The following is a 26,845-nucleotide window of genomic DNA, read 5'->3' as shown; positions in this document are numbered from 1 at the left end:
CTATCTCATTCAGAGACTGGTATCTAGAAGACACTGGTATCTAGAAACACTGTGGGTTTCTCCCCTTGCTCAAAGCCATATATGCAATGTGTGGCAGATCCAGAATGAGAGGCCAGGCTCCTCTTTCTAGTGCAGCTCTTTTCCTATTGCACCATCAGTACCATCGTCCAAGAAAGGCCTTGAAATATGGTCAACCAGGCCATATTTACAACAGACAAATCTGTCACCAGCAGACAGGCAGAGTGGATTCTCAGTGTGAGAAAAACAGCATGTCATTTATCAATCAACCCTTTTTATTTAAAAGATTTATGATAGTTGCAAAAACATTTGGCAACATCAATGGCCTTTGTGACTGAGCGGCAGGGGGTGGGGCCAAGATCTGACGGTAGCAAAGGTCAGGCTCCCAGATGGTATTTTTCTCAAGTTGGCACTCTTATCCCCAAAGATGAGCCAAGCGGTCAGCAGGCACTCAATTAGCAAGTCTGTCATGCTCTGGGATGAGTGGAAACAAGGCCAAGTTTTGGGTCTCCTCTCCTTATGCACAGACATGTTCCCAAAGCAGAAAATAATGTGTCAAGATGGCCAAGTCCATCTCTGATTCCAACGAACTAACTCTCAATGGGTGTGGCCTGTCACTGGGGCAATTAGGAATGACCCCCAGGCTGACCCCCATCACTAGCAAGGAAACAATTCCATTAGAGAAACTTCTTGATAGAGAGCCACCTGTGTCCTTCAAAGTGAAGGACAGCATACTCATTACATGTCATAGAGTTAAATCAGATACACATTTATTAATTCACTTAGTCACTCAACCAGCATTATCAAACCTGGGGTTTTGTAAACAAATATTTTCAAACTTACCGCTTGTCAGCAAATTAGTTCCTTTGGCTATTAAAGCAGAAGCTAACATTTATTGATTCAATGCATTAAGCACTTTATATGAATTATCTCTTTAATTATCACAAAACCACTTATGAGACGTTTTCTAGTATCTCTGCTCTACCGATGATGAAAATGAGGTTCATATTACTAGGGTCCCACAGTGGCAAGGCCAGGATTTGAATCTTGATTTGTCTATGTTTAAGCACTTGTAATACTACCTTTCAGGGCTCCAACCTAGCACATGGGACTTTTTCTGTGACACTTCATTTTAAAAAAGAATAATACTAATTGCAGTTGTAGCAAATGTGTGTGTGTGTGTGTGTGTGTGTGTGTGTGTGTGTGTGTGTGTAAGTGACCTTTTTTGTTTTTTGTATCAGGGATTGAACCCAAGGATGATCAACCACTGAGCCACATTCCCAGCCCGATTTTTGTACTTTATTTAGAGACAGGATCTCACTGAGTTGCTTAGCATTTCACTTTTGCTGAGACTGGCTTTGAACTCACGATTTTCCTGCCTCAGCCTCTCAAGCCTCTGGGATTACAGGCATTTGCCACTGTGCCTGGCTTGTATTTCATTTTGAGACACGTCTCACTAAGTTGCTTATGGCCTTGCTAAGTTGCCAAGGCTGGCTTTCAACTCACATCTTTCTGCCTCAGTTTCCAGAGGTGCTGGGATTATAGACATGAACCACGGCACCTGGCAGAAGTAACATTTTTGATGACTGTATTTCTCATAAGTGACATGGGCACCTATTCAGAAACATTCAAAGGAAAAAAATTACCATCCCCCCATACACGGCAAAGTCCTAGTCTTACAACAGCACCTGTTATAGTAACTTTCTGCCTGAAAGAGTGTCATCAATCTTGCTAAATAAGTGTCATGTTGGAGGTGATCTAAAATGCAAATATATCCAACCCTAAGCCGGAAAACTCATTATATAAAATGCTGGTCATAGTCAAGTGAAAGCAGCACTTAAAAATTAACCTATTCATGTTGGTAGTGGGGAAGTACCAGCTTTCACAACTTCATACTGTGTATCACACTGTTACTTTCTGGAACAGGTGGTTGGATACAGAAGAAATAATGCATGTAGTCTGGATATCATGTAAGATTAGGGCCTTCCCAAGTCAAATATTCTGCATAAATCTCCATTTCTCCCCATTAATATGTTTGAGAACATCCTCCTAATGTAGCTCCTCAAAAATCAGAAGACTCTCAATATCATGAAAGTTTCCCTCATAGAACTCACTCAATAATATGCAGAGAGGATTGTCTTATCCTCTACTAAACTTAATGAGGTTAGTGACCATGTGACTATGACTTATATCTAATCTAAAAGGCAGAGATAGTTATACAATATATGTTCAATAATACTGCATTGGCTTTCTATTGCTGTAATAACAGATTACCATATAGTTTGTGGCATAAATTTATTCTATTGTAGTTCTGGAGTCAGAAGTCCAAAATGATTTAACTGGGTTAAAACCAAGGTATCTATAGGGCTGAATCCTTCTGGAAGCTCTAGGGCAGAATTTGTTTCTTTGTCTTTTCTAGAATTCTTTCATGGTTCCTTCCACCATCTTCCAAGCAAGAAGAGAAACAACTTTAAATTTCTGGCTTTAAACCTCTAGCCTCCCTCTTTTAAGTATAAGGATCCTGATAATTGCATCTTGATGGACTCACTATATAATCCAGGAAGACTGCTTTATCTCAAAGTCAGCAACCTTAATTCCATCTGCAACCCTAATTCCCCATTACTCTAAAATATAACACATTTAGCTTTCAGGACATTGTTTTATGGACATCTTTGCTGGTGATGGAGGTGGGGAAGGTGTTGTTAGTCTTATTACCCCAGAGACTAATCTATAAAGTAATTAAGGTGAACTCAAGATATATTTGCACAATTTCGTTTTCTAATTCTACAAAAATTTGAGAGAGAGAGAAAGAGAGAGAGAGAGAGAGAGAGAGAGAGGAAGAATGAGAGAAAGAGAGAAAAATAAAGAAAGGGAAGATTTAGTGATAATAATATGGTCTATCACTTCCTCCTGTTTTAACACAGGACACCACACAACATCAAAATTGACGATTTAGATTGTCAATGGACAATGCAAACATGTTCAACTATAATGACTTAGAATAAAGATATATAGGAATGCCTAGCTCATTTTGTGTTTTTAATTCAAATTTTTAATTTAGCTTGTTTGTTGATTTTAGTTATGGTGTAGATATGAAGTGTCCCCCAAAAGCTCATGTGTAAGATATACAAGAAAGTTTAAAGGTTAAATGATTGAGTTCTGAGGACTTTAAACTAATCCATGCATTAATGGGTAATTGAGTAGTCCATGGAAGGATATCAGGGAAGTCTCTATAAGCATAGGAAAAATGTAAATATGATGGCATTTGTCTTCTGGTATGCAATGCCATAGCTTTCACCAGATTCTCATTGGACCCTGTGTCTAATAAATAAATGAAAGGAATGGTTCATGATGAGAGACGTAAAACTTTTTTTTTTTTTGACAAGATGCTGTTTACAAACCTCAAAAAATTGTTTTGGAATCAGTAAGCTATTTTTTTGCTATCATGCATAAAAATTGAGCACTAGATTTTTGGAAAGTCAATGTTAAATTGTAAAAATTAATTGCTAGGCAACTTGTGCATTAGGCATAGTTTTCAATTAATTTTAGGAATTGGACTAAGAGTTTAAATATCACACCATCATATTTATAATTCATTAAAGTTACTTTCTTTAAAATTCACTTTGGGGGCTTTGCAAACTAGTGTGTCTTTATTTTTTCAAGCATTTCTGTCAGAGCTGAGGACATGGCTCTGTAGTAGAGCATTTGCCTAGCACGTTTGAGGTCCTGGGATCAATCCACAGTGCCACAAAAAATAAAAATGAGAGATAAAAATAACTTTTCCCCTGTTAAAAATATGAAAAGCCATAACATCCAGACAGACTTCTATAATATTGGAATTGAACACCTACCTTTTCTAACAGGGGCTGAAAAAGTTAGATTCTATTATTAAAATAAAAAATGAAAAAAAAATTTCAAATGCAATATTAATTGCATTGTGAATTTCATCTGTAATTGAACATCCTAATTGGATTTATTCTTGACATATAAGAAAATCAATATCTTCCTTGAAAGGTAACAGTAAGAAATATTATTCAAATCTTCTAAAATCGTCAGTATCTATGGATTTTGGTAGGAGAGGAAATATTGACTACTGACCCTGATATTTTTTTTATTTTTTTTGGTACTGGGAATTGAACCTAGGAAAGCTCTACCACTGAGCTACATCCCTAGTCCTTTATATTTTTAATTCTGAGACAGGGTCTCACAACATTGCTGAGAGCCTCCCTAAGTTGCCCAAGCTTGCCTTGAACTTGGGATCCTCCTTCCTCCTGCACCAGCCTCCTGAATCACTGAGATCATACGTGTGCACCACCCCTCCTGGCCTGATCATGATTTGGGAAGCAGTGTAGATGTTGAACCTTGTACATTTAGACCTCATTGTGGGGGCTTTCATTCAGATGAACTAGGAACAAAACTTGGCTTTTCTAGAATGAGTCAAGAAAATAGTTTCAGAAAACTTCTGAAAGGAGAAAAACAGTTTGGAAATGAAGGTGGAATTTAATCACTTCTAGCATTATTGCTATTGATTTTTGTGTACTTTTGGGGGGTTGTGTAATTTTATATTAAATCTGGTACCAAAGGCAGTTTCAGGGATGCATTATCAATATCACTCTGAATATTTTTCAAATATGCAAATTTTGTAAGTGAGAAAGGTTTCATTTTTCTGAAAGCGCAGATTTCTTCTCCCCAAGATTCTCTGAGTCTCCCCTGAAACTTCACAACTTGGGATTTTAAGTGAGTTACCATGGGCACAAGTCATGACCCAGATGACGAAAATGTCTTCCAGTTGCACAGGCCTGGGTAGGAAGCCTCATGGCCAGTACAGAAACATGACAGCAAGACGAGGGTGAGGAAATGAAAATAAAAGGCACATTCTGTCCCACTGTAGCAAAATTACCTGGTGCCCTGTGGGCCAAGTTCCCCAATGCTTAATGGCCATGGGTGGAGGCAAATGGCAGCAGATCATGTGCCATTAGAAGAAAACCTTGAAAAGAGACATAGGCACCTTTTTTACTCCAACAGCTCCTCTAACAGAGGGACTCAGTGGATCTCCCTAAATAGCTGGCAGCCCTCTGGGATGAAAACTTTTCTGTTTTTTGTTTTGATTTGTTTTTATTGTCATATTAACAATTTGTTTTTCTTATTACAATATAACAAATGTTGATTGTAGAAAATTTAGCAATGCATAAAGAAAATTCCCCTCTGAATATCCCTCTTCCATTCCTATTTGCTAGAGCAAAATACCTGAATGTGAATAATTTATAAAGAGCAGAAAGTGCTGGGCGTGATGGTGCATGCCTGTAATCCCAGCATCTTCAGGGGCTGAGACAGGAGGATGATGAGTTGAAAGCCAGCCTCAGCAAAAGCAAGGAACTAAGCAACTCAGTGAGATCCTGTCTCTAAATAAAATACAAAATAGGGCTGGGGATGTTTCTCAGTTGAATGCCCCAAGTCATGACCAAGACTCACCTCCACAGTCATGACTCATCTCCCGATGGCCACACTTTTTAATACTTTTCATTGCAGATTAAGTTTCAACATGAACTTGGGACGAGATACAAACATTCAAACCATAGCACAATTAAGCCAGGAAGGACAACTACTAACATGTTACTCATTTTTTGTTTGTTTGTTTCTACATCTATTGCTCTGTCTCTGTGGCATGCTTAAAAGAATTTCTGGACACTTGCTTCTGACTTTTCCCAGCCAATCCCTTCCTGCAGACACAACCGCACATTTCAAACACACATGTTTTGCAGAAAGAAAGAGAGGAAGGAAGGATAGGAGAGAGGAGAAAGGAAAGTAGGGAGGGAAGCAAAGAGAAGGGAAGGAAAAGGAAAAAGAAAAGAAAATGAAAGATTGCTTTTGTTCTACTTTGACCTTGGAAATTTTTCTTCTGTAAGGTCAGGACATCTGTCCCCAGTGTGCCCAACTCCCTCCCTCCATCCTTTCCAAAATTTCTAAACAATTTATTTATACCTGAAACACATAGAATAGGAGATGAATGAAGAGAAGATGATGCTTGATTCATTTAGAACTGGGCTGTGAATAAATTTCTGTTAAATTCACCAGTCAATTCACTCAAAACCTCTTAAAGTGGGACGATGAACAAGTGGTTCAACAGTTTACTAAGTCCTGAATAAATGAGGGCTGAATTGAGTTAGATTTTATCTCTGAGGCTGGGTAGAAGAGGAAGACTAAATGAACAGGAAGTCATTCATTAGCCCCTGCAAGGAGGTGGAGGTAAAGGGAAGGAGGCTTCGAGAGATGGGGAAAAAGGAAACTAGGAATGAAAAAGACAAAACTCACAACCTCTTTTCTTCAGTGAAGCAGATCTAAGCAGATGTCATCCACTGAGGTATGTCCCGTCAGGTTGCTGTGTAAACAACCCCTCAGCTTCTCTTCTGTGAGGGTGTTCCCCATCCAAAGGGGGTGCTTTGGGTGTAAATGGAGAGCTGTGTTAATCTGGGCAGGACTGCATTTGTATGGTGGAGTAACAACTCCCCCAGCTGAGACAAGCCTTAGGCAAAATTATGAGCACAATTTGCTTGGGGAAGTTAGATGGGGTTCCTGAAACATCCCAGAGGGACATCAAGATTTGGAATGTCTTACAGGAGCTCAAGAAGAAAATGAGAACAGACTCTCATAGTAAGGACCAGATAATTCTCAGTAAGTGTCACAAGATTTAGGTTGTGTCCAAGTTAAAATGTTAGAGCATCCAGGATAGGCTTTTCTATTAGTGCCATGAGAGAGGTTATAGATAAAGCCAGAAAGGTAAAAATACACACTAAGCTGTTTATGCAAGCAGAATATTGTGCATTTTATCTTGTTATAAAAGACAACAAGCCATAGAATTTTTTAGGCAGGAAAATGACTTGATTAAAAATTGTTGATTTATGTAAGAAAGGGGGGTCAACTTGAGTTGAAGGAACTATATTAATGAATAAAGATATTAAGGCTTTATGAGTAGAGCCCACAAAAATTATTTCAGCTGTTTTCCTTGTTGTATTTAAAAACTGGGGTATGACTCATGCTCTGGTTTGAATGTTTTTTTGCCCTCCAAAACTCACATTGAAACTTAAGCCCCTGCAACAGCCTTGAGAGATGGGGCTTAATGGGAGGCATTAACGTCCTGAGGGCTCTGTCCTCGGGAATGGGTTAATGCCATCACACAAAGGTTCCTTGGAGGGAATTTGTTTTCTCTCTGTCTTTCCCCCATCCACCATGTGATGATGCAGCAAGAAAGTCCTCAGCTGTGCCTTGATTGGGACTTCCCAGCCTCCAGAACTGTGAGCCAATCAATTTTCTGTTGATTATAAATTACCTAGTTTCCGATATTCTGTTACAGCAGTGCAAAACGGACTGAGACAACTCACAACTTAAGGGGTTTTGAATTGAAACCGCTTCACTTTATGACTTTTCTTACTCTAAATAAAACCTCATCCCTGCCATTAGTAACCACCAATTCTTCTCTTTGTGATTACACATTATCTCTAAAAGGAGTCCAAAGACCCACCCTATGAACACAAGTGCTATTGCGAAGTCAAAGATAGGACAGCACAGTGGATTGCGCAGTAACACTTAGAAGGAAGTTCATTGAAGAATATGAAAATTTCTGTTTTCCAGAACATAGCCTTACAATGTGCCTGAGATCTTCCTGTTTAATGATCTTTTTTCTCTCTCTTTCTTTCTTCCTTCCATCCTTCTTCCCTCCCTCCCTTCCTTCCTTCCTTCCTTTCTTTTTATATTTGTGGTACTAGGCATTGAACCCCTTGGACACTCTATCACAAGCTATATCCCAGCCTTTTCTACTTTTTATTTTGAGACAGGGTCTCACTAAACTGCCCAAACTTGCCTAGAACTTGTGATTCTCCTGCCTCAGCATCCTGAGTAGCTGGGATAACAGCTGTGCACCACCATGTCCAGCCCAAATTAGACATTTTGAAGAGCAGAAATTAATTTAAATGAAGGAAAATCTGGCAGTCTCCAGCTTGCGTAGCTAGTGCATCTTTCCTATTGGTCTCAAACCTGAGTGGCTCATCTCAGTGTTGCTTAGCTTCCCATTTTGCAAGAATGTCACAAACCCTGCTATTTATCCAATATCACTTCTACTGAGGAAAGTAGACTTTTATTTTCCTGTCTCCTGTGCCATGAATTGGGAACATAGATCAAATCTTTAGATGAGAATGCAAAATTTCTTTTTGTTTTATCTTTAAATTTTCATGTGATTTGCAAAATTGGTGTCGTATTTTTATTTTAGTTTTTAAAAACTCTCTTCAATCACCTGGTAAAATCACTGCTCTAGGAGGCTATCTGATATCCATTTTTGACTTGTAGTAGCCCAGGGCAAAACAATCTGTTCCTATTTTTCCAAAGAAAGCACATGTTATTCAGCTTTCATATACTGTGACAAAATGCCTAAAGAAATTGACTTAAAAGGGAGAAATTTTATTCTGGCTCATGGTTTCAGTCTGTGTTTGGTTGGCCCCATTGTTTCTGGGCCTATGACAGCATAGTATATCATGGTGGGAACCTGTTGGAAAGAAGGTTTGTTTTTTTCATGGTGTCTAGGAAAAGAAAGAGACAGAAAGCAACCAGAATCCCAATATCCCCTTCAAAGGTATGTCTCCAATAACTTAACATCCTTCTACTAGGTCTCACCTACTGAAGTCTCACCACCTCCTAATAGTGCCACAAACTGGGACCTGTGACCAAGGTGACCAAACTTGTAATACCTTTGAAGGGTACTTTCCAAATCACAGAAAAGCATTTTCGCAAAAAAATGATACAGAATTAGAAGACTGGAGTCCTGCGTTCATGTCAACCCTAACATTTATTAGGTGCCAGATCCTAAGCAAGGTAAATGCTCTGAACTCCAAAAATACAAAATGTATCTTCTCTCTTAAGGATTAAAAATATAATTTCAAATCCTTTCCCAGGTTATTGATCAATTGGTGAAGGAAAAATCTGCTGGAACATGCATACTTTTTAAACAGCATAAAAGAAAACATTGCTCATGAGGTATGTTTGGATAAACTTTGTGAAAGCACACTTCTCAATTCTCAATATTTTTTTTTCTTGGCACATGTTAAAATTTTGTTTAAGTAATTAATAAAGAAGCTGCCAGGAAGACAAAAGAGTTGATTTGACAAGTGCTTGAGGAATAGGGATTATCTTGTCATTAAGAAAAGAAATGTTAAATTAGTTAAAAGCTAGTTAGTAGGGTTAATTTCTCTTTTAGCAATAAGTTGTCATTTTCTCTATGATCTTTTAATAGTTGTAGGTTGTTAATCAAATACACTGTAGGAAAAATTTTATTCTTCTTCTTCTATAGAGGCATGAAACTCAAAGTAGATATGGTTCTTCTCAGCAGGATATTAAAAAATCCAGCGTCATCATCTAATCTTTTTTCACATTTTGAAGTAAATGATTCTTTCATATATCTAACAGAAAGAAATACAATCTGCAGATTGATTGCATTTGTCAGAAGACTCTTTAAAGCCTTCTTTGATATATAATAAAAGTTCAGGCAGGTTTCAATTCAGGCTGTGGATTTCGTTAAAGATTCCAGAAATTTTGTATTCAAGTTGATGAATCATAAGGTGAAATCTCATTTTAAAATTTCTTATTATATATTCACATAAGACTTGGAAAGGTGTTCTAAAATATGGAGATTAACTTTCAAAATCTGCCATTTATCAGTAGATTCTATCCCATTGCCAGGTCCACAGTAAATAGGAGGAAAAAGACTTAATGGCTGATGTTGTTATTTCTTAAATATTCATTATAAAAGTAGTTCAATGTCACGATAAAAAATTAGAAAGAACAAAATCATTTAAATAGAAATTAGAAGGATCCTTTCACCCTTTGATTTCATTTCCCTGTGGAGAGTTGTTTCCTGTTATGCATACAGTTAATATTAATATTGTGAGTTGTATTCTGTTATGACCTGTGAGCTTCCCACTCATGCACACACACACACACACACACACACAGAGTTTTTAAAGATGGGACCACACTATGCAAGATTTTCTACAACTTTTTTTCTCATGTAATATCTTTTTGACATATTCCCATGTCAATGGATGTGGATTTTTTCTGTTGAACACCACAAATTCTTCCACTGTGTGAACATACTGCATTTCAGTAGATTCCTATTGAGGGGCACAAAGGGGACTTAGAATTTTCACTGAGGGGCAACTAATAGAGTTCTTGAGAGCACAGACTTGCACCAGACAGTATGAGCTCCTAATCCCAGTTCCTCCCCTTACTTGGGTAAACTACTTTATTTTCCTTATTACCAGGTATTTCAACCATAAAATGGGGTGAAATAGTCCTTACTGTAGAAGATTATTATAAAGTATTTAGAGATATTGAATGCTTAGGCCAGTTCCTACTTCAGAGTAAACACTGCATGAAGGTCTGCTGTGACATTTTTATTACTATAAACAATACTGTGATCCATTGTTTTATATGTATGTATCTGAATCTTAATTTATAATATTGAAAAATAAGACTATGGTGAAAATAGCCAATGAACTCTTCGTCTTCATTTCTTATTTAGCAGTGGTAGAATGATTTTTAAAGGCAATGTATGCCCTGTTCATTGAATACCAGTGCTGGACATGCCCTGTTCATCGAATACCAGTGCTGGAAACGAAATAAAAATATAGTGCAGTAATATGCTGCATGACAATCTCAGACAATGATGGACTAAATTCCCATGGTGGTCCCGTAAGTTCATAATAGAGCTCAAGAATTCCTATTGCCTGGTGAATGCACAACTGAAGAGGCAAGAGGAAAGGAAAGTGCAAGAGAAGAAAAAGAACTCCTCTGAAAACTCACAGGGAAGGGCTTAGCAGAAGGTTTTGCAGATCTCCACAAGTTCTTTAAGAGCTTTGGAAAGGTATTCTTTAATAGAGAGAAACATTCACGGTGCATTATCTACTTAAAAGCAAATCTATGATGAAGAAAAGAAACAAACCTAGCAAACCTCCGTGGACATATTTTTTGAACAGTGACAACTCCTCAAGAAGAGCCTCAGGCAGGTCCTCCAGAAGGATTCCCGATGACGGCATCCTTATCATAGGAGGTGACAGCTCCAGGCCCTAAGGACCTTCCAATGGGACAAGAAACGAGGTGGAAGACAGTGATTTTGATGGTCCTGACTCTGTGAAGGCCTAGGCTAATGTGTGGGATCGTGTCTTAGTTTGTAGCCAAAAGGTTTAAAAGCAAAACAAATACACAAATTCAAAAACATAACAAAGCTTACAGAATGAGGTCATAAAGAAAGGAAATATTTTTGTACAGGTCTACAATATGTGTTTTAAGTTGTTATTACAAGAATCAAAAAGTCAAAAAACATTTAAGATTTATAAAGAAGAGAAGCTTAAGTAAGATTAATGTATTATTAAGGAATAAAATTTAAGATAAATTTAGTATAGTCCAAGCATATGGTGTTCATACAGTCTACAGTGGTGCACACTGATTTCCTCTGCTTCAAAATCACTCCTCACTCACTCATTGACTCACCCAGAGCAACTCCCTAGCCTGCAAGCGCCATTCATGCTAAGTGCCCTAAACAGGCATATCACTTTTTTTATCTTTCATATTTTTAACTGTATTTTTAATATGTTTAGATAGATTTATGTACATGCACAACTATCACTCTGTTATAACTAACTACAGTATGCAGTAGAATTTTGTAGTGCAGGAGCAATAGATTATACCATATGGCCCAGGTGTGTAGTAAATTACTCCATGTAGGTTTTTGCAAGGACACTCTGCATGCACCACCATGCCCCACTCAATTTTTTTCCCATTTAAAAGGATGTTGGACTTGGGTTTAGCATATATAGCTTTTATAATGCTGAGGTATGTTCCTATAATCCCTAGTTGTTCTAGTGTTTTGATCATAAATGGATGCTATATCTTGTCCAATGCTATTCCTCTTCTCGGACTATACCCAAAGGATCTAAAAACAGCATACTACAGGGACACAGCGACATCAGTGTTCATGGCAGAACAATTCACAATAGCTAAACTGTGGAGCCAACCTAGATTTCCTTCAGTGGAAGAATGGATAAAAAAATGTGGCATTTATACACAATGGAATATTACTCAGCAATAAAAAATAAGATCATGGCATTTGCAGGGAAATGGATGGCATTAGAGAAGATTATGCTAAGTGAAGTTAGCCAATCCCCCCAAAAACAAATGCCGAATGTCTTCTCTGATATAAGGGGGGGTGACTCAAAATGGGGTTGGGAGGGAGAGCAAGGGAGGAAGATTACCTCTAGATAGGGAATGGGGTGGGAGGGAAAGAGAGGAAGAAGGGGAATAGCAAGGATGGTGGAAGGAGACAGTCATCATTCATCATTATACAAAATACACGTATGAAGATGTGAATTTGGTGTCAACATACCTTATATACAAACAGAGATATGATAAATTGTGGTAGAAAAGTGTATTAAGAATTGCAATGCAGGGCTGGGGATGTGGCTCAAGTGGTAATGTGCTCACCTGGCATGCGTGAGGCCCGGGTTCGATCCTCAGCACCACATAAAAACAAAGATGTTGTGTCCGCCGAAAACTAAAAAATAAATATTAAAAAAAAATTCTCTCTGTCTCTCTCTCTCTCTCTCGTCTCTCTCTCTCTCTAAAAAAAAAAAAAAAAAAAAAAAAAAAAAAAAAAAAAGAATTGCAATGCAATTGTGGCTCAGCGGTAGAGCTCTCTCCAAGCACGGGCAGGACCCAATTTCGATCCTCAGCAACACATAAAAATAAAGGCATTGTGTTGTGTTCATTTATACCTAAAAAATAAATATTAAAAAAGAATTGCAATGCAAAAGAATTATGAATGTAATGCACTTCTCTATTTTGATGTAAGAAATAATAAAAAAATGAAAAAATAAATAAAAGTGATAAACTCTTAGCCATGCTAATGAAGAAAAAGAGAAAAACTGAAATTACTAAAACTTGCAATGAAAAAGGAAATATCACAATGAAAAATATCACTGAAAAACAGATGATAATCAGAACCTATTTTGAATATTTTTACTCCAATGAAATAGAAAATCTTGAAGACATTAACAAATTTCTAGAGACATATGACCTTCCCAAATTGAATCAGAGGACATAGAAAAATTTAAATAGATCTATTTCAAGTAATGAAATTGAAAATGCTATCAAAAGCCTACCAAGAAAGAAAAGCCCAGGACCAGATATATTCTCAGCTGAGTTCCACCAGACCTTCAAAGGAGAAATAACACCAATCTTCCTAACACTTTTTCATGAAATACAAAAGGAGGGAACCCTTCCAAACTCATTCTATGAAGCTGGTGTCACACTGATACCTAAACCAGACAAAGACACATCAAGGAAAGGAAATTTCAGGCCAATATCCCTGGTGAAAATAGGTGCAAAAATTCTAAATAAAATACTTGCATATTGCATACAAAAGCATATTAAACACGATAGTGCATCATGATCAAGTGACCTTCATCCCAGGGATGCAATGTTGGTTCAACACATAGGAGCAATAAATGTAATTCATCACATCAAAAGACTTATTACAAGAATCACATGATTATCTCAATAGATGCAGAAAAAGCATTGGACAAGATACAGCATCCATTTATGTTCAAAACACTAGAACAACTAGGGATTATAGGAACATACCTCAACATTTTAAAAGCTATATGTGCTAAACCCAAGTCCAACATCATTTTAAATGGGAGAAAAATTGAGTGAGGCACGATGGTACATGCCTGTAATTCTAGCAGTTCAGGAGGCTGAGGCAGTAGGATTGTGAGGTCAAATCCAGCCTCAGCAACTTAGTGAGGCCCTAAGCAACTCTAAATAAAAATACAGAAAAGGGCTGGGGATGTGGGTCAGTGGTACCTGAGTTTAATCTCTAGTACCAAAAAAAAAAAAAAAAAAAAGAATGCATTCCCTCTAAAGCTTGAAACAAGACAGTGTTGCCCCCTTTCACCACTTCTATTCATCATAGTTCTGGAAACTCTAGCCAGAGCAAATAGACAAAAGAAAGAAATTAAAGGGACATCAAAAAGGCATAGTATTGGCATCAAAACAGACATGAAGACAAATGGTACAAAATAGAAGACACAGAGGCAAACACAAATAAATACAGTTATCTCATACTAGACAAAGGTGTCATATGCATAAATTGGAGAAAAGAAAACTTCTTCAACAAATGGTGCTGGGAAAACTGGAAGCCCATATGTAATAAAATGAAATTACACCCCAATCTCACACCCTGCACAAGATTCAAGTCAAAGTGGATCAAGGACCTAGACATTAGACCAGAGACCCTGCACCTAATAGAAGAAAAATTAGCCCAAATCTCCCATCACGTCAGTTTAGGAACCAAATTCCTCAACAAGACTCCTAAAGTGCAAGAAGTAAAATCAAGAATTCATAAATGGGATTATATCAAACTAAAAATATTTTTCATAGCAAAGGATACAATCAGGAACATGAAGAGAAAGCCTATAGAATGGGATAAAATCTTTGCCACTTGTACCTCAAATAGAGTAATCTCCAGGATATAAAAAGAACTCAAAAAACACAACACCAATCCCCTGCCCAATAACCCAATCAATAAATGGACAAAGGAACTGAACAGACACTTCACAGAAAAAGAAATACAATTGGTCAACAAATAAATGAAAAAATGTTCAATATTATTAGCAATTAGAGAAATGCAAATTAAAAGAACACTGAGATTTCATCTCACTTTAGTCAGAATGGAAATTATCAAGAATGCAAGTAATAATAAATGTGAGGATGTGGGGAGAAGGTACACTCATACATTGTTGGTGGGACTGCAAATTGGTGCAACTACTCTGGAAAGCAGTATGAAGATTCCTCAGAAAACTTGAAATGGAACCACCATTTGACCCAGTTGACATATACCTAAAGAACTTAAAAACAGTTTACTGTAGTTTACTGTAGTGACAAGGCCACATTAATGTTCCTCACAGCTCAATTCACAATAGCTAAGCTAGGGAGCCCTTCAACAGATGAATGGATAAAGAAAATGTGGTACAATGGAATATTAGCCAGTCATAAAGAAGAATGAAATTATGGTATTTGCCGGTAAAATGGATAGAACTGGAGACAATCACACTAAGTAAAATAAGCCAATCCTCAAAAAACAAAGGCTGAATGTTCTCTTTGATATTCAGATGCTGACTCACAATGGGTGAGCAGTGGGAGGAGTGGAGGTTCATGGAAATGTACTGGGAGGAATAGGGAAAGTGAAGGGGAATGAGGATGGGAAAGGCAGTAGAGTGAATTGGACATAACTTTCCTGTGACCAGCGTAACGCCATATCATGTATAACCACAAGAATGGGAAGATATGCTCCATGTATATATAATATGTCAAAATACATTCTACTGTCATGTGTAACTTAAAAGGACAAATAAAAAATATTTTAGTAAAAAAAAAAAAGAAAGTGGGGATAGCCATATTACAGGTATGTGGAGGCACATGCTTGTAATCCCAGCAGCTTGCAGGCTGAGGCCAGAGGATCACAAGTTTGAAGCCAGCCTCAGCAAATCAGCGAGGTCATAAGCAACTTTGTGAGGCCCTATCTCAAAATAAAAAAATAAATCATGTTTCAGGGGTTAAGTGCCCCTGGATTCAAATTCTCAGTATCAAGAAGAAAAACAAAGTGGCTTCCTGTTGATTTGATCATTTATATATTAAAGATTAAATTGTCTTACAATAAATTTCCACCATGCCTGAAAATGTTATGTTTAAAGGGCATCCCTACTTGGTTGAAGATGCAGCACTCACACGGTTGCTGAGGGACTTGTTAAACACACACAACATGCAAGAATAAAGGCTTTACAACTCCTAATTACCAGTCAGTACTTAAAACCACCTTACAAGGACACCTCATAATATTGGCACTTTATAGATAGGGATGATATAGCTCATAATGCTCAGTATAAATTGGGATTTAAAAAATTTTTTTTGTTTTAATTGGTGCATTATAATTATAATAATACTGGGGTTTATTTTGACATAATTATACACGTGTAGAATATAATTTGCTGAACTTCAGTACCCTGTACTTCTTCTTTTCCTTTCCTCCTTCCACCCTCTGCTCCCCTCCCACCCTCACTGTACTGGTCTTCCTTCTATTTATTTGTAGTTTTTTAATTGGAGTTTTATAGATATTCATAAAGGTGAAGATTAACTGTGGTATATATGCAGAGCATAATTGGGTCAATTTCATTCCATAGTTCTTCCCCTTTCCTGTCCTTCCTCCTTCCCTCTCTATCCTTCTTCCTCTATTCTACATTTCTCCCTTCTATTTCCATGGAATCTCCCACTTTGTTTGCTTTTTTAAAAAAAAATTCTAGCTTTTGCATATATAAGAAAACATTCAAAACTTGACTTTCTGAGTCTGGCTTATTTCACTTAGCATGATCTTCTCCAGTTCCATCCATTTACCAGCAAATGCCATAATTTTATTTATTTATAGCTGAGTAAAACTCCTATGTGCATATACACTACATATTCTTTATCCATTCATCTGCTGAAAGGCATCTGGTCTGGTTTCATAACTTGGCTATTATGAATTGTGCTGCTATAAACATTGATGTGGCTGTAGCACTATAGTATGCTGGTTTTAGTCCTTTTGAATAAGTACCAAGGAGTGGGATAGTTGGATCATATGGTGGTTCCCATTCCTAGTCTTTTGAAAAATCTCCATACTGCTTTCCAAAGTGGTTGTATTAATTCGCAATCACACCAACAATGTAAAAGTGTGCCTTTTGATGGACATCATTGCCAGCATTTATTATTGTATGTATTCTTGGTATTTGGCATTCTAAATTGAGTGAGATGAAAGCTCAATGTAGTTTTAATTTGTATTTCCTTGACTTCCAGGGATGTTGAACATTTTTTTAAAAAAATACATTTGGGGGTGATTTGTATTTTTTCTTTTCAGAAATGTCTGTGTGGTTCTTTTTCCAATTTTTTAAATTGTTTGTTTGGTTGGTTGGTTGTTTTTGTAGGTATTTATTTATTTATTTATTTATTTATTTATTTATTTATTTATTTATTTATTTATGGTGTTAAGCTTTTTGAGTTCTTTATATATTCTAGATATCAATTCCCTGTAAGAAAATCAGCTGGCAAAGATTTTTTTCCCATTTTTTAGGTTCTCTCTTCACACATTTGATCATTTCCTTTGCTTTGTAAAAGATTTTGAATTCAATGCTGTCCCATTTATTGATTCTTAGGTGTTTTTTTTTAACCTTGAACTTTTAAGTGTCATGTTAAAGAAGTTGGTGCTTGTGCCAATATGTTTGAGTGTTGAGCCTACATTTTCTTCTAACAGTTGCAGAGTTTCTGGTCTAATTCCTAGGTCTTTTATCTCTTGGTTTTTGTTTTGTTTTTACTTTTATTTTTGTTTTAGAGAAAAAGGAAAAAGAAGGCTTATTCTTTTGATAGCAAAGGAGAAACACAGGGGACTCCAAAGGCTGTGATTCTGCCCATCAGAAGGAACAGGGGTCTTTTAAAGAGGTGTGTTTTGTCTCTTTGAATTGATTTTTGTGCAGGGTGAGACACAGGGGTATAATTTCATTCTTCTACATATGGATATCCAATTTTCACAGTACCATTTGTTAAAAGGGCTTTCTATTCTCCAGCATGTTTTGGCACCTTTGTTGAGTATCAGATGACTTTATCTGTGTGGATTTGTTTCTGTACTATTCTACTGGTTTTCATATGTGTTTTTGGTGCTGATAACATGCTACTTTTGCCAGTATAGCTCTCTGTACAGTTTGAGGTCCAGTAATGATGTCTTCAGCATTGCTCTTTTTGCTCAGGATTGCTTTGCCTCTCTGGGATTATTTTTCCAAATGAATTTTAAAACCGCTTTTTCAAGCTAGTTCTGTGAACAATGCCATTGGTATTTTGATGGGAATTGCGCTGAATCTGTATAATGCTTTTGATAATATGGCCATGTTGATAACATTAATTCTGCCTATCTAAGAACATAGAAGGTCTTTCTATTTTCTAAGGTCTTCCTTGACTTCTTTTTTTCAATGATCTGTAGTTTTCATTGCAGATGTCTTTCGCCTCCTTGATTAGACTTATTCCCAAGTATTTTATTTTGCGATGTTTTTGTGAATGAGATAGTTTTCCTGATTTCTTTCTTGACAGATTCATTATTGGAGCACAGGAACATGATTGATCTCCTGTATCTTGCTATTTTGCTTAATTTATCAGCTCTAGAAATCTTCTGTTACAGTTTTTTTAAGTCTTCTAGTTATAGTATTATGTTATAGAAAACAGATAATTTGACTTCTTCTTTTCTGATGTGTATCCCTTTAAATTTCTTCTCTTGCTTGATTGCCCTGGCTAGAGTTTCAAGGACTTTGTTGAATAAGAGTAGTGAGAGTGGATATTCTTGTTCCTGATTTTGGAGGAAAAGCTTTTGTTTTTTTTCCATTTACTATGATTTTGGCTTTGGGTTTTTTGTCTATAGGCTTTACAATGTTGAGGTAAGTTCCTTCTATTCCTAGTTTCTTAGGCAGTTTTTAACATCAGTGGGTGCTGCATTTCACTGAGGCTTTTTGTGCATCTATTGAAATGACTGGTTTTATCCTTAATTCTATTTATGGGGTAAATTACAATGACATTTGGTTTCCACATGTTTGGCCAACATTGCTTCCCTTGGATAAAATGCACTTGATCATGGTGTACTATCTTCTAGAAGTGTTTTTGAATGCAGTTTGCCAATATTTTATTAAGAATTTTGGATCTAAGTTCATCAGGGATATTTTAAGTTTTCTTTCCTTCATATGTCTTTGATTTTGGTATCAGGGTAATACTGGCTTCATAGAATGAATTTGGCAGTTTTCCCTTCCTTTCTACTTCATGAAATGATTTGAGGAGGATTGGTGTTAGGTTCCTAAAAGATCTCTTAGACCAAAGCTGAGAATTCATCTGATTCTGGGCTTTTCTTTATTAGAAGGCTTTTAATTTTCTATTCCATCCTATTGCTCGATATCAGTCTGTTTGGGTTTCTATATTCTAGTGGCTTAATTCGGGCAGGTCACATGTGTTTATAAATTGTCAATATATTCTAGATTTTCCATTTTATTGACTTCCATTTTTAATGATTGTTGGTATTTCAGAAAATGTCTGTGGTAGTATTTCCATTTTCATCATCCATTTCATCTCTAATTTTGTATATTTGGGTCTTATCTTTTGGTTAGTTTGTTTAAAGGTTTATCAGTCTCGTTTATCTTTTCAAAGAATCAACTCTTCATTTCATTGATCCTTCTTATTGCTTTTTAATTCTCAATTTCTTTAAGCTCCAATCTTGATTATTACCTATCTTCAACAGTACTGGAATAAATTTATTATTTTTCTAGTGTCTTGAGTCATAATATTTGACTATATCTGGGGTCTTTCTACTTTTTTAATGCAGAAGCTCAGTGCTATAAATTTTCCTCTTAGAAATGTCTTTATACTGTCCCAGATATTTTGATATGTTGTATCTCTGTTCTCATTTATCTATAAGAATTTTTTTCCTCATTTGATTTCTTCTATGATCAATTCTTCATTAAAAAGTGTATTGGTTAATCTATAGGTGTCAAAATGATTTTTGCTTTTATTCTTATTGTTGATTTCTATTTTCTTTACATTATGATTTGATAAGATCCAAGAAATTCCTACCCTATCCACCCCTGTATTTGCCAAGACTTGCTCTATGTTCTAAAATATGATCTATATTTTAAAAGTTCCATGTTCCATTGAGAAGAAAATAAATTCTGTTTTTGATGGATGAAATATTCTATAGATATCAGTTAGATCTGCTAGATTAATAGTAATTTATTTTAGTTCCAAGGAGCCCAGTTAACTTATATCTGGAAGATCTATCTATTGGGTAGAGACATGTATGTAAATCATACAATATTATTGTATTATGGTCTATTTGATTTTTTATATTGAGTAGGGTTTGTTATATGTTGTACATCAACATTAGGGACATAAATATTTATAATCATTATATCTTGCCATTTGATATTTATCCTAATTTCTTTGTCTCTTTTGATTAATTTTGGCTTGAAGTCTACTTTGTTGATATAATAGTAGCTACCTATGCTTGTTTTTGGTATCCATTTGCAAGCTATATCTTTTTCTATCCTATCACCTTTAGCCTGTGACTATCTTTACCGTTAAGTTGAATCAGTTATAAACAACATGGTTGGGTCTTGTTTTTTAGTTTACTCTGCCAATCTATGTTTTTTGATTGAAGAGTTTAACCATTTACATTGAGTACTATTATAGAGAGATACTTTTTATTTCCTGTTATTTTTGTTTGTTCCTAATGCTTAATTCAGACTTGATTCTCCTTTGGTTGACTATTCTTCTAGTGATTCATCCATACACCTACTCAGATATTAATTTTTTGTTTCTTCTGCATTAAATATCTCATTGAATATTTTTATAGTGAAAGCTTAGTGGTTAAGAATTTTTAGTTTCTGCTTGTTATTGAAGGTTTTAATTTTGTCTTCATTTATGAATGATAGTTTTGCTGAATATTGTAACCTTTATTGGCACTTGTTTTCTTTCAGGGCTTGATATATATTATTCCAAGCACTTCTGACTTTTAATGTCTAGACTGAGAAATCAGTTGAAATTCTAATTGTCTTACCTCTAAATGTGATCTTATCTGCAGCTTTTTCATGTGGCCTATTAAATTCTATCTTTATTTTGTATATAAGGTATTTTCATTATAATGTGTGTTAAGGATGATCATTTTTGATCTTGACTATTTGGTGTTCTAAATGAATTTTGTATTTATATGTCCATCTCATTGATAAGGTTTGAAAAAAACTATTTTTGCTATTATCTCATTAAAAAGATTGTGACCACCTTCAGTTTACATTTTTGTGCCTTCATCTAAATCAATGATTCTTAGATTTGCTGTCTTAATGTTTAATTTTTTGTATATTTTGTAATATATTTTGTATATGGTCTCTTAACATCTTTTGTTTATTGTCAACTTTATTTTCAAGATTACATACTTTGTCTCCAGGGCCTGAGAGAATTTGCCTTCAAAGTTGCTTAATCTATTGTTGGTGTTTTCAGTTGAATTTTTAATTCAATTTATTGAGTCCTTCATTTTCAGAATTTATTTTCTATTCTTTTAAAAATCTTCTCTCTTTATTAAAATGTTCTTTTACTTCCTGTATATTCTCTGTAATTCCTTACATATTCTTTTAGTTCATTGAAAATTTTAATTATAAATCTTCTCTTTTCTCTTTCTGGAATATCCTCTCTGTGGAGATAATGGAAGGTATTTGGGGTGGCTTGTTCCTTTGATTTTTCATATTGTATTTCTACCCATCTTGTAGGATAATTATCTCTTCTATGTTTATAAAATAACCTTTAGTGAACTGCTTTTTCTTGACTTGGTCCTGGGTTGGGCAAATGTCTTGATTTTAATGTTTTCACACAATTTGAACTTACTACCATATCCAGATTCTAACACTATCTTAAGAGGAAATACTAACCTCCAGTAATTATGCTATTTCATAACAGCACCTTATACTAATAAGTCTTTAAGAAAACCTTATCAACAATGTTCTCCAGTAGTCCACTAATCTGAGTGGCAAACTAAAATACATTTCATGGATTAGTTGAAAAATTAAATATTAAGAAAAGTAAAAATTGCCTTTAAAATGTATTTGGCTTTGGGGTTAGGTATTGTCCTACTGTTTCGATTCTGGACTGTGGATGAGTTGAGACTTATTATTTTCCCTCCACCATTTTCTGGGAGTCAGTTTATTTAAGTATTTTTCTTCCTCAGGCTTTTGAAATGAATATCCCACCTGCTCCAGGGGTTCAGTGATTGGACAATTTGTTTATTCTCAGATTTGACACTAAGTGATCAAACTTGTTAGAGGAGTCTGTAGGCAAAGTTTCTCTGAAGATTTTTACTCCTTTTTGGCTGAGCAACTCTGAGACTCCCCCCTCTTTATGGGAGTTTCAGACCATGTGTTGGGGGGACGAAGGTGGAGGTGTGTCTGTCTGATCTCCAGCTCTTTTTAGGCTTGGAAGAGGTAACTCAGGAATCACCACATTTGGCCTGAATTGTATTTGTCTCAGTTTCCCACCCACAAACATCCCCAGGGTGAGTCAGGCTCTTCATCTCAGAGCTCAGATCACCTATTACAAGTGAAAGAGTTCTTCATTGTAGATTCAATTTGCTGATTTTGAATCACTCTTAGGGAGCTCTATTGGTAGTGTGGCTTCCTCCGAAGACCTTATTTCATTCCTGAAAGGGATAAACTACATGGATTTAAAGGATGTTAAAAATACAGTTCATTAAAAGTAAAGAAGTTGAGTATGAAGGCAATAGGAAGGTTAAACTATTCAAAATGTGAGAGTAGAGAAAATAAAATTAAGGTAGTGCATGACGGCCCTAAAGAGGGGGAAAGTGAAGGAATAGAAGAGAGAAAACAAGATAAATTGCTATTACAGGGATAGATGAATAATAAAGAATAATAAAGTAAGAACAATAAAACAAGCAAACAAATAGAAAACAACAATATCCCTCCCAACATCAAACAACAAAACAAAAACAAACAAAAAAGAAAACAAGCAAAAAATCACCACTCCTTAGAAAAACAGAACAAAATAATAAAAGGTTAATAAAAGGAAAGGAAATGATAAAATAGGGAGAACCCTACCCCCCAAAAAATATAGATAGATAGATGCGGATAGGTAGGTATATATGAACTGATTGGCAAATATAACCAGAACAACAATTAAAAATACAAATGATAAAGGAGAAAAGAAAACTTCTTAATTAAAAATGCTTAAATTTTTTCCACTGAGGTAGCTGAAGTTGAGTATTTACATCCTATTCCAGACTATCCTTCTGTATTTTAGTTTTTAGGCTATGTGGCTCTTAAAGAGAACTCAGTTTGGTTTATATTAAATCCGACTTCCTGTTTTGATTTTTGACTCTATGCCTGCTGGAGTACATTGGAAGTGTAGCTGGTTGAGATGACACTCAACTTCACTGCTCACCAGGTACTGGGGGTGGAGTGGGAGGATGGAACTAGAAGTATCTTCTATTGGGGTTTTGTCCAGGTGTCTTAGAACACTACTCTTCCCATTGGAAGTGGTGCAGAGATCTATTTGGGAAGTTCTGATTGCTGAAGTTGAGCTCTAAATGGAACTTTGGGTCTTTGTTTGGGATATGTACTCTGGAGCAATTAAATTTTTGCACCCCTATGGCTGAATGGATGATCTCAGCTGAGCATCTAGCATCTCCCTAGAGTTCTATTTGTAGGGTAAGGTGAGAGTCCTCTTTGGGTGGATGGTGCAGGTTTTCTGTAGCCTATCCATCACCCAAATATGGATTTCCAAGTCTCCAGAATGAATGTAATCATGCCCACCTGACTAATTTCCCCTGATCCTTTTCAGCTGGTTCTTCCATCATACAACTCAAATGGAAATTGAGTTGCACTCTCCTGTCCTCCACGTAATTACTTTGCTTGGTCATTTTTCCCAATACTTTCTCATTAGTGGCTGGTTGTTTGGACCACAGGGATCAAAGGGAGAGCAGGTTGCACTCTCCTGTGTACCGCTGTCTTGAATTCCCTTGGATCCTTTACTCTCTAAAACTCATTTGGGATGGTGATTTGCCAGGTGTGCTCTAGGTCACTCAGTAAGCTCTGGCTGATACAGAGTAGAAGTATTTGCTCAGGACTGTTAGGTTCTTGTAGGAATAAAATTTGGCATAAACTCCTTTAGCTAGATCTCCACCTCATTTCTTCACTTAGAAGTTAGGAAACATAGAGCACATTTTGTGTGCCAAGATTGTCTGCTGTGTTTCTCTATCTGATTATGTTGCCCTTCCTTTGCAGTGACACAGCACCACTGCTGCTGCTGGGCCACGTGTGTTTCTTTATATCCTCCATTCAATAAACCAGAATATCTGGGCTTCTTCTAATCTCTGAGAGACAAATGATGATTTATAATGGTGTTCTTCAGACACCCACCTCATCATGAAGCCATATTCCTATTGTTCAAATTCCAAACAGCAGAGCCAATGAGAAGCACCTCCTTTCTCTACTCCACTATCATGCACTCCCCAGATAAAATTAATTCACAAGTTGGAATTTTAAGCTGGATTTTAAGTTTCATTCAAGGGCTATGCTCTCAGCATAACACCACTGAGTGCAGGTGATGTAGGCAGGAAGTCAGTTCCAGGGCAACATGAACTGGGTACTCATGCAACATTTCTTAAATATAATACACACAGGAATCTGAATCCTTTGGGGATGTTTTTGAGTTTTCAGGTATGGTTCAGTAGGGTTGGGCTTGGGCCTGAGATCCTGCTATTCATTGCTTCCTAGTGATGTCAGTGTGGCTGATCCTTCATCACACTTTTGAGTACCAGGCACAAATGAAGTGAGACTGGTTCAGCACCACGGACAGTGAAATGGGTGGGGCACCACTACCATCTTATGCTTCCATTTCAGTCAAGTCTTTATTGTCTGTGGTAGACTCATACTAAAATACACCATCAGAATATTTTTTAAAAAAACTCCTTGGATGGCTATTAGCCATGTGGTGAACTTTCCATTTGTATAAATACAAATCTGTCTGGAGGAAATAACTAGGGTTTTTAAAGAGAGAGTATGCTGAGTATGCCCTTTCTAGCATGTTTCTTTTTCTGAGATACTGGGGATTGAATCCAGGGAGCTTTATCACTGAGCTACATCAACAGCCCTTTTTATTTTCATTTTGCTATAGGATTTCACTAAGTTGCTGAGGCTGGCTTCAAGCTGGTGATCCTCCTGCCTCAGCCTCCTGAGTAGCTGGGATCACAATCATGGGCCACCATGCCTAGTTCCCTTCTAGCATTTTTAACAGGTATGCTGACAGTGCCCCTTAGGCAGAAGGAATCTTATCAGGTTTATTATCTCATCAGGAAGTTAATACAGAATTTATAAAATATTGAAGTCGCCGCATCAGTCTTAACATTATAAGGCATCTATTTGAGAGGGATTAGCAGTCTCAGTTGCACATTTGATGAACAGAAAAAGAATTAGCAACAGCTTTCTTCTGCTACATCTACTATACTATTAGCCAATTATACATAATCAAAAGAAAAAAATATGACAAACTGCTATTCCAAATCACAGTGAAATAAAATTATCTTAATTCATTTTAAAATGCATTTTCAATACCCTTTTCTCTTTATTGTATTCCTTCTACACATTTTCTTATTTCAAGGATAAAATCAGAAAAATAATTTTCTGTTTTGCCTTTATTCTTCTTTGTCCCCTGCTTTAAAACAGCAACCACGGCTGCCAGCAGAGGAACCTCAGGGGCTTTAAAACTATCAATCTATTTCACAGCAGGAGCAAAGTAATTCAGATAAAAGTCAAGCAAACAATTCCAATTATTTCCCCTATTGAAGACATTTTTATTTTCTGGTTGAGGACCCCTTCTCAAATTTGGGGATACTATGGAATATATTTGTTGCAAAAAGTGGGTATAATTTCACACACAATTTCTAACAGGCTTTCTTTTAGCCTTGTTATCTGATCTACTTAAGAATACTCATTTTCATTCCAATGTATGTTTCCACATTTCATTAAAATTCTATTTCCATCCATTAGAAAACATTTATAATGTACCAAGATTGCAGATGTTGATCTTCATAGTTTGACATTTTTTCCTCAAGATAATGAGACTTTCTTTCTTGACCATACCATTAAAACAAATTTGGGGAGTGTGTGTGTGTGTGTGTGTGTGTGTGTGTGTGTAAGTGTAATTAAATGTGTTGAGGATCTATGTAATAGATGAAAAGAATCTTAATATTATAAATTATTTTAATAAATTTCCCAATAATATTTGAAAATAGGTAATTTGCTTCTACTTAAGGAATAGGAAATATTAGGTTCAAAGTCTTTATTTTAGGTGGTTAAACTTGAATGATAGGGAGGATCACCATCTTTCCACCATACAGTTTTCTAAGATGGGTTTGTTCTAGTGGAAGCTTACACATCTCAAGTAGATACAGAAAACAACATCAATAACAAAAACACATTATGTGTGAAGTACAGTGCTGCTCTGATGGTAAGAGACAGGAAATAGTTAATTCTCATCTATTATTTCAAAAGTGGGTGTAGAACTAAAATTTAAAATCCATTACTGGCATATTATATTCACTGGGCTCTTTTCAGATGGAAAAAATATTGGCCATTAGCAAAGATTAAATAATTTACCTGAGCTTACATTGAGCACTCAACTCCAGAAAAGTATATCTTGGGAGTTGCTTGGACTACTGTAAGTATAGATAATCCTCAATTTATATGACATTTTATCTCAATCTTCACTGAGACTAATGGTCATCATTTTTAAAGAAATTTAAGTAATTTCCTTTTGGTTCTCTTACCTAGTCCATCTTTCTTCTTTTTCTATTTTTGGTTGAATCACTGAAATCTAAGTTTAGAAACAAGAAATCACTGCCACTGAGCATAAGAATATGCTTATTTCTTTTTTCATGGTCCTCGTCAGTCTCTTTTTGAGGAATGCTAAGCCACTAAATGCCTAAAATGGCTCCATGGCCATGATAAATGTTTCACTGCATGTTTCAAAGAGGGTGTCAAAAGGATTTTTCTGCACACTATGAGCCTATTATTCATTAAACTAGTGAGAGTTATCAGGAAGTGTTCATTCTTAGGATCTTTGTGGAGAAATGTGGCTTCAGGTACTACTTTATAAAATGCAGTGGCAGCAG

The 26,845-nt window shown here is 36.1% G+C and overlaps 1 protein-coding gene across 5 annotated transcripts in view; it reads right to left on the bottom strand.

Moving 5' to 3' along the window:
* The window catches only part of LOC144366039 (uncharacterized), a 110,363-nt gene that overhangs the window by 81,459 nt on the left and 2,059 nt on the right, over positions 1-26,845 (bottom strand). The window lies entirely within an intron of this gene.

Source organism: Ictidomys tridecemlineatus, chromosome 8 (assembly GCF_052094955.1).
Source record: "Ictidomys tridecemlineatus isolate mIctTri1 chromosome 8, mIctTri1.hap1, whole genome shotgun sequence".
In the NCBI taxonomy this organism is placed as follows: domain Eukaryota; kingdom Metazoa; phylum Chordata; class Mammalia; order Rodentia; family Sciuridae; genus Ictidomys; species Ictidomys tridecemlineatus.
This window is presented reverse-complemented; position numbering and strand designations above follow the sequence as displayed.